This window comes from Armigeres subalbatus, chromosome 2, assembly GCF_024139115.2.
Source record: "Armigeres subalbatus isolate Guangzhou_Male chromosome 2, GZ_Asu_2, whole genome shotgun sequence".
Taxonomy (NCBI): domain Eukaryota; kingdom Metazoa; phylum Arthropoda; class Insecta; order Diptera; family Culicidae; genus Armigeres; species Armigeres subalbatus.
In genome coordinates this window covers 400,046,247-400,059,452 of record NC_085140.1, presented here as the reverse complement: position 1 = coordinate 400,059,452, position 13,206 = coordinate 400,046,247, and the positions used below count along the sequence as shown (strand labels likewise).

Below are 13,206 nucleotides of genomic sequence, written 5' to 3'. Positions count from 1 at the left end.
ATGTGCTGTTCAAAGTGAAAATTGTCAGCCGTATTTTGGCAACGAGTGTTCTAATGTTGTTCAAACAAATTTGGATAATTGTTGTGTCACTAAACTAATGAAAATAATGAATTTAATATGAATGCTAGAATAGTGTGATTGTTATCCGTTCATCTAATGTGCGAAAATAGGTAAGTCCATTCCAAAAACTACTTTATTGGGCAAAAGAAAAATCTCTTGCACTATCAATCCTACTTAAGTGGTTGCTAACAAGCCGGGTCAAAGCAGTTTTTCACATGGTTGTTGAATTTATCAGTTGAAGAAGTACATTAATCTTTGTGTCTCTGATTGAAGTCGGCTAAATACACTTTATCCGTATCTTTCGTCAAAATGATATTATTGTTAAATTATTGATTAATTTGCGTGATGAGCTAATGTTGCATCCAGGCCTAACATTACATCCTGCAGGGCTGGTAGCGACCGATACAGCTCAAAAAGTGACTTTAGTGATCAAAACTGACGAAAAAGGACCAAATAGTGACTTTCCGTTTGCAAAAAAAAATTATGTAGTGACTTTCAGTTTTCCAGTTGCAAGTTCGATGGAGACGAATTTAAGCGTTTTAGGGTTAAGATGAAGAATCATCTTGCTCTCACCACTCTTTTGCCTTAGAACGAACTCAGAGGAGAAATGAAAATCGTACACGCTAACTTTTATCAATTCAGTAAAATTTTATTGGCATTCATTTTAATCCCACGGAAATTTTATTAAATATCAGTCAAAAACTATGACTATTCTTCCGAGAAAATCAAATTTTTTAGCGGAGGGTAAAAAAAAAAAAGAAAAAAAGAAAAAAAAGAAAAAAGAAAAAAAAAAAAAAATTTTACGTTACTAGAAGTGAGCGAAAGTCAGTTTTTCCTCAGAAGACCTATTTTCTTTTCTGCCAGTAATTTCTGGGCAAAAATCATGAAAGAGCATTCCCTTCACGTGAGAATCAGATGGTAATTCAGTTCGTTAGATTAGCTCAATACCTATTTAAGAAAGATGCACGATTTATCATAGGTGCCACGGAAGTTATTGGAATTTACAGTGCAAATAAAACATTAATACGGATCGTTATGGTAGAAAACGGAACAAAAATTATGAAGATCCTGTACAGGATATGGAATGAACGCTCAACCTCCTGCTTATACTGCAGGACTATGCTCTCTGAACTATTTAAATATTTTTTCCAGAATACGCAGATTTCCCAACTTGCTGTACGTATTCATGAACGATTTTAAAGGAATTCGATGGCGCATCCGTCTTCAAAATTGGGGAGACTTGATTCTCTCTCTATAACATCTACTCAATAAATAACGGTATTATAGCAAACCCTTCATCACATCTGTCAAATCTACAAAAAATAGCCGCTTGAGAACAAATTTATATTTTCTTGAATTTGTTTGCCAAACTTCTCAAGTCTGGTGAACATATTCAGTCATCAACGTCAAAATCGAATTATCCTGAAATTGCGGTGGAATGTTGGAATTTTTATCAATCAAATTCATTTGTGTATGGTAATGTCGGAGTTGTGATTTTCAATCCGCCATGATAGCATGGTTGGTCAATGTTAGGGGAAGTTGTCGAAATTTTGCTAGTCACTAATAAACATCTTTAGGAGGGACAAACACAGTAAATAATAGAGTAAATAAGGTTGTCCGTCGGGAATAATTCGCCACATAACGATCATTTGTCTGGAGGATCTATAATAAAAGTACATCTAACAAATGCTGCTGCCGAACTATCTACCACTGGCTTATTGTCACCGCGTTTTATAGGATGGTTAAGAAGTACGTTTGATCTTCGTGAGGACTCAATCTAAACCTGATCATATCAGGTTTATTAATTTCATATCATCAATTCTCTTCTCTTAACGTTATTCGAAAACATCGCAGATGGTATTCGTTAATATCGACATTAGAATGCGTTATGTCGATACACGCAGAATTCAAACACATCACTATAGTTCTCGGTAAAACAGTGGAGAATTAATTCTGATAATTAGTCAAGATTTCTGAGGAATCAAATCTTACACTTTATCCTCTTCTATCAGGTTTGAGCATTACAATTCGGAATTGGTAGATCTATAGCACATGATATTATGCCAATTTATAAATTGTGACGTGAAGCACCTTTAATTTATTTCTGGTGAAATACTTGTAAACGGCTGACATTAAATTTCATTGCGATCGTTTTTTGGAATCATGATTTTGTCTCCGCCATGATCAAAGCATCATCCGATGGGTACATAAAGTTTTAAATTTTAAAAAATCTTGATGTTGTTTTCAAAGTAGTTGAAAATAGTGACTTTGTGCGAGAAAAAAGTGACTTTAAAGTGACTTGGGGTCGAAAAAGGACTTTAGTGACCTGCTTTGAAAAAGTGATTAAGATCACTAAAAAGTATTCCTTTATAGGCCTGATCCATTACCTCTCTATTTTTTGACGCAATAAAGAATATAGATTATCTTTCAAGTACCGTGTAAAACATATTTTTGATACTTTGGTCGAATCGGAGATATCAACTTTTGAAAAAATATATATATTTTCTGAGAAAAACAGTATATTAGGAGTTCCCGGCAGGTACGAGACGGCGTGGAGCACAGCGAGCAGGGATGGGCAGACCAGGTACAAAACGACTTGGCGAGCAGGCGTCAAAACACCAAAGGGATGGAGAGATGCGGCCTCCATTCATATATTATGGCGTCAAATTGTTGAATTTCTAGTGTTATCTGTTCAGATGTAACCTAAATAAATGAAATAAACTGAACTATTTTTCAAGTCCCTAATGGCAAAAACAAAAACGGCAAAATGCTGCACGTGTGAACCGGCATGTAAATATCATCAGATGTTCGTTCAAAATCGGGCGAATGTTTGGCCATTCTTGAAAATAGCATTTTCGATTTTTGCTGATACTTTAAAATGCGCCGGGGCGTCGAAAAATATGGGCTCCTCTTTGGGCATTTGGGATCATAAATTGTACCACCATCAGCAGTAGATATTTGCGTTTTGCGAACTGCTTTCTGGAACGTTTAATTTTTTATATTTAAGGAAAATATCAGGATTACCATTCCATACGTACTGATGGGACGGCCGCGAGTCAGATCCTTATAGCCTCGACTGAACACAAGACGACAAAAATGAGCGACTGTTCGACACGGTTACTTTTACTTTTTATATCGTTTTGTCTATCCTCACCAAAAAACAATGAATCTTCCCGTTATCATCACGACCAGTGTGCGTTTGGCCGTTACATCGAGATTCGTCCTTTGGCTGGGAATCAGGCTCGCTACGCATCGTGGTATACAAGTCTCCCCGCGATGAAGACTGGAAAAATTAGACCCGCGACAAAGCGGGGGCTAGATTGAAATAATAATAAAAATAAATATAAATATTGTTTACCGGATGCCACTGAATGCGCACTTTGGGTTGAATGTCTAATGACGACATATGCTACTTTCGTTCATTGAGCAGCGGAGCAGGCGATTGAAAGCATGAAGTTAGCTCATGAGCATTGACGACTGGACGAGCCGATGAGAGGAGGAATCGAGAATTAGTAAATTAGATATGTTTTCAACTAAGTTCGGTCTGTTCTCAAACACCTGTGAGTTGCTGTCCAATGGTGGCATGATTCAGACTACGGTCATTTCACCGCAGATTAAGTGGATTACATTAACGGTTATTACGAATTACGAACTGTGCCATTTTCAAATCCACAGACGCCGTCATAATTGCAGCATTATCATTGCATAATTATCCTACCGTCTAAATCTCGTCTGGAACTTTGTAACGAACTGGTGCTTGGTAAGATTTGCGCCGAACCTGACGGCGAGTCCCTGCAAAACGCCGCACCATTAAGTGCCTGATCCAGTGGAATTAACCCACCCATTTGATACCGACCCAGGTAAACAAAGGTTTCATCTCCCGTTGTTGTATTTGGTTGATGGAAGATAAATGATTATAATGCTACCTTTTTGCGAAAATCCGCTGCCTCGCTTGCCATCAAATTTGGCCTGAGACAACGATGATGGGACCAAGAGGCTTTTGCTAACCTCGGCGTCCATTGCTTGAGATTTTCGCGGTGTAGATTTTCCTAGTGGTGAACACCAGGCACTGTTCTTCTGCACCAGCAACACAATGAACTTATGAGAATCGCGTGCAGAACCATCAGTTCCACCTGTAACGTCCTCCAATCTACAATGCTTGGCGCCACCTTAAGACCCGTTGCAGTAATTGGCATTGTCCTTTATTCGTTAAGCGAAAACCATGGCAGCGACTGCAAAATTTCAGACAGAAGATTGAATCGATTCATCGTGCTTGAGATTACGAAATCAAACCATGGTGGACGAATTTATTCGACCAAATATTATTGATATCTGTTTAGCGCTGAGTCTGGTAGATCAAAGTAATGAGGCGTGTCATCTGTGGATCGATTGGACCATTGAGAATCACTGTTTTATATAACATGCTTTTGCCTTTAAATGCAAATTGAAATACACGGAAGTTCTTTTCCACCCTCCTCAAACACACAAAAACAGCATACCTAGAGTTTTACATGCATCACCGGGAAAATTTCGGAGGCCATCCAATACGCATCGGAAAATAGAAAATCTTGAGGGTTTTCGCTATCTTAAGCTAGGAAAACTTTGCCCTTGCCTGCACATTTACTCAGTTTATCTCTATCAGCATCTTTCTATCTCTCTTGGAAGCAGTTTTCCGTGTTTCGGAGCAGTTTGAGTGCCGAAAGATATGCTTTGTTTCCGCCACCTTTGGCATAACTTTGTTTTGCACTTTATTATGTACAAACAATAAACACCTGTGCGCTATGAAGAAAGAGTAGTGACGCTTCGTGATACCACTTAAAATGTCGAAAAGGCCTAAACTAGCGAGACAGAATCATCAAATCCAACGAGTCCGAACACTTATACAGCTCTAGCATAAATAGCTTGCTCCTCCTTGAAGTCATCGCCTTTGAGGATCAAGAACGTACTGAAGCGTGTTTGACCGCTTACCTGGGCAGATGAATGTGCGTGCGTTAATGTCTTTGCATTTCCCAGCCTCCCCAACACACACCTTTTTGAGTACTTTTAAAAGATGAGGGCTCCATTAAACTTTTGAATATCTAGCATGGAGAGATATTAAGACCCCGTACAGCAACCTACAAACTTCGCCAGTCGAGCAAAATCATACCATCGTTTTCATTTTCAGGAGACAGCGACAGAGATGCTCAGAATGAGAGCAAGTATGCTGTTCAAAGTTTACTGAAAGATTTTCGTCATTACCACGCTCGGGAGCGGAAAACACACTCATAAGTAAAGAATTTTCATCTCGTACGTGTTTGACTTTTCCGATATCAATTAAAATATTTTAAGCTTTAATTTGCATTTCTACTTTCCGGAACATAATTTCGATAGGTGGAGGATGGGTAATCAGAGATTAGGATGTCATGCCAGTCTTGCTGTATCTAGCGGGCCAATACTTGGTTCATGATAAGTTACCCAGTAAAAGATGCATATACTCTGCAAATACGTTGCATTTAAATACAAAACAACGGATTCCCATTTACGAACAATTAATTTCGGAGAAATTGCAAGGTGTCTTATCTCAATCACCTTTGAAAATATTTACCAGGTGATTATATTTGTTTTGTTCATGCTAATGGTAGTAGTGGTGGTTTGAAAAATGATGATGGCAATACACGTATTATTGTTTATGGACAAGGCTCATGTTGAAAATCGATTTAAACACGTTTGTCGTTTGTCCAAATATTATTTAAGGATAGTTAAACGGTGGCGTGTTGTTATGCACCTGTTCGACCTGTTTACTGAACTGGTTGTCATTTTTTGACATAAAAAGCAACCAATCAGAACATTGAACCCTGTGCGACAAACTGATATGATCAAAATGAAGGGTATCGAAGTTCAGGTGTATTCATAAATTCCTCACAGTTTTGATTTGTATCGTTTAAAAACATATTAATCCCCATAGCGGTGATCGTGCCTTTCTCTCGTGCATTATAAAATGTATTAAGAATGCAACTTGTTGCGAGCAAATCGGTCAAGGATAAATTGCCAAAAATATGAGTAAGGTTTTTTGCCTTCCTACTAACACACACACATACACATACAGCCTGGCTCTCATTTCGTCGAGCTGAGTCGATTGTTGTTATATAATGCCATAAGTCTCCATGCCTTTAAAAACTTTTGTTTTCCAGGCTAATATTATTTTCAGTACAATTAGTGTGAGTGGAATTGGAAGGCAAGAATGTGAAATTTCCAAATAAAGGCGAACAAGTTTCCGTTTTTTATTATTTATTTTAATTTAGGACCTTTAACAATTTGTTGTTCAGGTCCGAGTTCCGATACTATTATGAGAGAAAACCAAAATGTCAAAAATTGTCTGTAACAGCTTGTTCTTATGCCCCGAAACTTCGCTAAAAGTGTGATGCTTATACAGAATTTTCCATCACAATCATCAAGTGACCACGACCCAACAGTGGCAGGAAAGCAACGTTCGGTCAGGCGTCGCTCAAATCTTTCGCAACACAGTGGAGAAGACGGATTTTCCATCAGGTTTGTCCAAAAAACGGATGGCTTCCACGCGTCACGAAGGCCAGTAGACGGAAAGCATCTGAGGTATCGGAAAGCGATATGATTTTGTGGGTCGATCTTACCACGGCTGCGAAGTCATTATGCGTGATGCCAACGTGATTTTTGCTCTGAGGCCATAGATGACAGAAGTAGGAGTAATGGAATGGTAAGCAAAGTAATGGTTGGCAAAATGACTTACAGCTACCCAGTTTCCTTAATGATCCGGATCTAAATTTTCCTCTCTTCATTGAACTGGCTTATTATTTGTCTTTTCCCAACAGGGTGACCAACCTAGTCTCCAGCAAGGTGCCGAAGCACACTGCCGTTCGAGTGCAGGAACCCTCCTTCTTTTTTGTAACATTTGCTCATTGGTGCCAGTTAATGATTGTAGCAACCCGCTGGACCAAAATCAGAGGATACAACTGCCACAGGTGCACCAGTTACCATGGTCATTCCCTAATTCGTGAACGGCTAAAATACAGCGTGCTATATGTCACGGATACGGGAACACCAGTCCAGAACTGTTCCAGAAAACCTGTCTCAAAATAAGCCGTGATCTTGTTGGTTCACGATGGAGCATCCATAAATTACGTAACGCGCTTGATTAATTTGAGACGCTTCCCATACAAAAGAAGTGTGACAAAGGGGAGGACGGGTAGTTGAGGAATGATCATTTTTTTGCGTTACGCGTAATCAATGGCTTAATGGTCCTGAACGCATTGTTTTTACGTGTACAGCAGGAATTACCATAAGGAAGAAATTACAAAACGCCCCCCGATGCAAAACGCCTTAGTTTCCCTCCTTATTTGCAAATATCAATATGTCCGTAACAAAACTAGATCTAAAATTATGTAGGATAGGCGAAGAAGGTTTCAAAAATAGTGCCTGGGAAGGTCGGAAAAAACCGAAAATTTCCACATTTTGAAGAAACATCTAACATTTTGGCGAGGCAAAACGCCCTAGTGGCAATAACCGCTTGCAATGTACTTGCGTCTCCACGGACTATCCATACTAGAATGTTTGATTCGCCGACGCGTGGTACTTTGTTCCCCTAGGAGCTGCCAGCTAAAAGGCGTTATGCCTCCATGAGTATCCCTTGACAACAAAATATCACCACTTTTTGGAAATGTGAATATTATCAATATGGTTGAGATTTACGGCCAATTTTGAATGGCATCAACTAGCTAACATGTTTAACTGGTGCATAATGTAAAAATGCCCATGAATAGCCGTTACAAATGAACCAACAGAGAGCAGTGTTTGCTTAGCTAGGACATCTTGCCCCCCTTCCCCTATTGCCCCGCGCTGCAGGTATTGCAGCTCCCACTGAAACGATAAGTACATCAAGATGAGGACAGTTTTTAACTGTGTATAAAAACGATTCCGCCGGAAGGATCTGCTCTGTTCCACTAGTCTTAGGCGTTGTGGCGAATTCTCAGTCTGAGTGAGTAGCATTTGTGGGATATTGATGCCGACGTCCCGTTCCACACTCACTTCCTGGCATTGAATGTGAAAGTAAGGGCCCTATGTAAGTGCATAGTTAATACTATCATTTGAAAAAAAATACCTTAGATCAGGGTTTGCAGAAATCGCTCTCAATAGATAACGAACAACGATAAAAAGAGGCAATAGCTGTTCCGAATCACAACAAGCCATAAATATAGAATTTAATAGCTTGTATACAAGTGCGAAAAACAGAATCGGATAGGCAGCCACAGAAAATAGGTGAGATTCTCAACTTTGTTTTCCACTCCTTTCAATGTTAGTTTCTGGAGCTTTCTAAAGACATTTATCATGGAATTATAACTTGTCCAGAATTAGTTCTCTATCGATAACTTTGAAAAAAGTTTCTCGCTATGAGGCTACATATCTATTATATATTTAGAGTTGATGAGTGAGAGACTCCGCTCTCTCTTAAGGATTCAATCCCTGCTGGAGATTTATGTCTAGCGAGTTCTTCCGCAACGACATGGTGATCGAGGATCGCTCTTCCCTAATCGACCGGTTCACAAGGTCACGTGGGTCTCCAGTGACGGCTTTACAGAAAATCAAATCAACCACATCTGCGTCAGTTAAAAATGGAAACGGAGCCTTCTTGATGTACCGGAATAAACGTAGTACCGATATCGCGTCTGATCATCACCTCCTCATCATGAAATACACCTGCGCATTGCGCGAATTCGTCGGCAGGAGAAGAAGGAGTTGGTTAACGGTTCAACACACGCCGACAGAAGATGCCACGGTAGAAACGGTCCTTCGTTGAAAGAACTGGAGACGCGTGCTGCAGATGTTCGGAAAAATTGTAACATGGAGAACCAATGGACCGCCATCAAAAGATGCCTTCATTACCGCCAGCGAGAACAATCTGGGCGAACTACGCACCCAGAGACAACAATGGATCACCGATGAGACCTGGAGGAAGATAGAGGATGAAGAAGCCAAAGCCGGGATAAAGGCGATCGAAAACCAGAGGAGCCAAAAGTGCTTAGGCCGTCAACGATATGCCGTGCCGAGGAAGGAAGTAAAAACGCTCATATCGACAGGACAAGCGAGGCGTGGGCAGACTCTCTGGCCGACGAAGGAGACAGAGCCGCCTGACTTCGAGGTTAATCGCACCTACGATATCTCCCGACGATTAAGCAGAGGCGGGGACTCGGTGCAACGATGCCTGTGAAAGACGCGAATGATCGGTTGTTGACCGACCCAGCGGACCAGCACGAAACGCTGGTTCGAGCACTTCGAACAACTTTTGCGGTGTAATACCAGGTTATCCAACACCTCGCGCCCAGTCTGCCTGGGATCCGATTAGAGATGTCGTAAATTAATCAGTTACTTCAGTTAATCAATTAATCGTTAGCAATAATCCGTTAATTTTGAATCGGTGTTTACTAACGATTAATCGATTCAATAATCGAGAGAGATCGAGAGTAATCGATTTGTTTACTAATCGATCAATTCGAATTTTACGACATCACTAAGGTTATCGCAAATTAATCAATTAGCGATTAATCGATTCATCTGGGTACAATAATCCGATTAATTTTGAATCGATTATTATCCAACGATCAATCGATTCAATAATCGGCAGGAATCAGGTAATCGATTGGTTACTAATCGATTAATCGGGATTTTACGACCTCATCAGATCAATGTATAACACGCGTCAATACCGAAGTTCCATCACTGCTGAGAGATTCAAACAGCCATCCAAAGCATGAAATCGGGTGAAGCCCCAGGGGTCGACCGCATATCAATGAGATGCTCAAAGCTGTCTATGACATCCGCTCAACTACTGCATCGTTGGCTTCGTAATATCTGGGACACCGCAACTTTCCCGGTCGAGCTGGATGCAAGGTATCTTGGGAAGATTGCCCAAAAAGAGTGACCTAACTGTATGCGATAACTGGCGAGGAATTGTATTTGTAATGCTGTGTACAATTCTCAAAGTTCATGCAAAATTGTCCTGGCCCCGGATTCAGGAGAAGATTGATGCGACTCTCCGGCGGCAATGACCAGTTCCCGTGCCGGAAGATCCTGTGTGGTTATTATTCGCTCCGCATAAGCAGATCAACGAATTCCAAGAGTCCCTTTACTTGGTATTCGCTTAATACAAAAACTTTCGACCGACTCAATCACGAGAATATATACAGGGCGCTCTCAGACGCAAGGGGTTCCTGAGAAAATCACTCAGCCTCATCGAAGCACAATACAGAGGCCTTTTCGTGAAAGAGTGCTGCACTAATGGGGATCCTGTCCGACCCTAATCCGGGTCGCGTAGCGCTGGTGTATTCCTATCACCATGTTACTGTTCCTCATCTCGTAATCGATATAGAAGATTCTTTGTATAGATGCGCATTGACCGTGACAACCGACCAAGTACAGGCTGTTATGGCAGCCTATAACCATGGAGCACCTAAACGACTTCGAATTGGCTGATGACGTTGCACTTTCTTCAGCCCGGCAAGCTCCTGATAATGCAGAGTAAGCTCAACGACCTTGTCGATCAGGCGCTCCTCCTCCGGCAGGTTTCTAGTCATCCACGTCCAACAAAACCAAATCCGTTGGATGTAAACACGACTCGCTTCCCAGTTTCTGAGCAGTAGCCGGGCAATCAGTGGAGAATGTCGTTAGAAAGCTTTCGCAATATCTTGGTAGCTAAATGTCGTCAGACAGCGGTACCAAGATCGACATAGGCAAACACGGATCACAAGAAAGCAAGGGCTGCCGTTTTGCGAGTTTAAGAAATATCTGGAAGAACAGGCCAGATAAGTGAACGCACCAAAATACGAATTTTCAACTCTAACGTGAAATCTGTGCTGTTAACGACGCGCTTCTAGCGAAACATGGTGTATTGTATCTGAAAGTGGAGAACACTCAAGCGACTGCAGGTGTTCATTAACAGATGCCTGCGGTATATAATTCCGGCCTGGTGGCTTCACAACTTCTGGATCCTCAAACAGCAGGCGAGCGCCATCGTCGTTGTCACCAGAGGAGCCGATAGCAACAGAAATTCGGGATCAGAAGAAGTGGGGCTGGAGTCTGGCCACGCACTCTACGTGAGTAGGGCGGAAACAGAAATCTGTAAACAAACATTAGACTGGAACCCAGCGGGACATCGCAGCAGAGAGCAGACCCAGAGGCTCATGGCGGCTGAAGCCTCAATAAAGGAAAATATAAAAGAAGTCCGACCGAAAGAAATTTCATCCTGGCAACAGAGTTAAAAGCGGATAGCCAGGCAACGCTCAGGATGGAGATCTTTCAAGTCGGCCCTTTGCACCACCGACCGGAGTTGTACAGGATCCATAATTGTGTTTGTAATTAATAGTGGTGACACTGTCAGAATTGGAACAAAATCCATCTGTCATTCCCATGCAAAAATCGCGTTCCAAACGAGCAGGAGACCTGTCAAATGCGGCACATGCTCGCCCTCTTAATTACATACCTCTGCCTCGCAAAAGATTATCTGGAGAAGTTTTTCCAAACAAAGCCTTTCGACATGTAATGTCAAAAACGCTCTGGAGAGCAGCATCAGTTTGAATGATTTGTCTATCGGTTTTCTGACTTATGATGTCAAAGATGCTCTGGAAGAGCGTCAGATTGAATGATTTGTTCATCGGTTTCTACCGGATTGTGACGTCGAAGACGCTCTTGATAATTTTAGTCTTTTGCTATAACTTTGCTGACCAAAAAAATCCACCAAAAACAAATAACAAAGCAAATGAACCGTTTGTTTGAGAAACTGTATATGTGACATTTTTGGCCATAAAATGAGTTTTTCATAGTATTCTAGGGAATCCTCGTCTAAAAATACCGTATTCTGGCAGAAAAATACCGAAAAAAAAAAGTTTGTTCGGAAGTGTATGGAAAAAGAAGCAATTATGAAGTACGGCTTGCAGTTTTTCAAACTGGAAGTGCCTCAAGGATATTGAGTTTTGCCAAAACTATTGATCTGTATCGAAGGAAATAAAATTTGTTTAAAAAAACATGTTTTTTGTGTATTTTCTCGGAATTGTGAAAAGATTGATGTATGCAGTTTCTCAAACAAAATGATTCAAATACCTTCTCATTGCTTTGTTTTAAAAACGATGGAAATGGGAGCTATGAGGATGAAGTGCAAATGAACCATTTCCTTCCTAGTATTTTTCTTCGTCTTAATCCACCGCCCTCGATTTGTTGTGGCTTTGTTTTATAATTTGAGGGGGGAATCCAAAATTTTATTGAAAAATGAATAAAACATTAAGTTTTCCCAGGAAATTCTTTAAGAAAACTGATGACCCAAGTAACCAAAAGTTCCTTCAAGAGTACGTTTTTCGCTTAATCAGCTTCACTCTGATTCAAGGAAGTTTTGCTAACTTGGGAGTTTAAAGCTTTATCAATTTATTCATTTATTTCTTATTTACCACCCTCTTCCTTATCCAAAGACCAACATGACAAAAGAAGGAATTCATGTTTGTTCCGGCCTAACTCAATTTCTCAAAGAATTTCATGATTAGGAATTCCTTCTGGAAAGAACCTTTTTTTTCCAAGTTCGTTTATTTGGTAAACATTGTACAAATGAAATATCATTAAAAGATTATTTTTTGAAAGTAATTCCACGATAAATAAATTTGAATAATCAAGTGTGAGTGACCACATTTCTAATAATAGCTTTTCTCCTTGGTGGGTATTTTAATCACTGCGACCATTCACGCATCATTGCTATGAAGAGCAATCGCATCGCCTTGACGGCCAACGTTCTCCAAATTCGGTATTATGGTCCACATAAATTATACTACCGTATAAGGATTTGTGCTCCAAACTTCAGAAGATGCTATGTATAACAGCCCCACGTTGAAGAACTGATTTTTTTTTCTAAACATTTCCGGAAAAAGGCATAAAATATATTCCGACTCCTCTACGTGTATGACAAAGACTGTCGACCGGTATCGGTTCTCGAGGTGCGTGGACGACAACATCGACTACCAGCGACAACCGGTCACACCTGTGAATGTCGACGAGCAGCTCGACGCCACCCAAAAGCGTTTCCAAGCCCAACAAGAACCAAAGGATTGTCAGGTTAGTGACACCCCAACTATTGACACTTCCACCAAAAATTTGTTT

At 40.6% G+C, this 13,206-nt stretch overlaps 1 protein-coding gene across 7 annotated transcripts in view; it reads right to left on the bottom strand.

The window, feature by feature from the left end:
- The window catches only part of LOC134213273 (aryl hydrocarbon receptor nuclear translocator homolog), a 627,873-nt gene that overhangs the window by 124,350 nt on the left and 490,317 nt on the right, over positions 1-13,206 (bottom strand). The window lies entirely within an intron of this gene.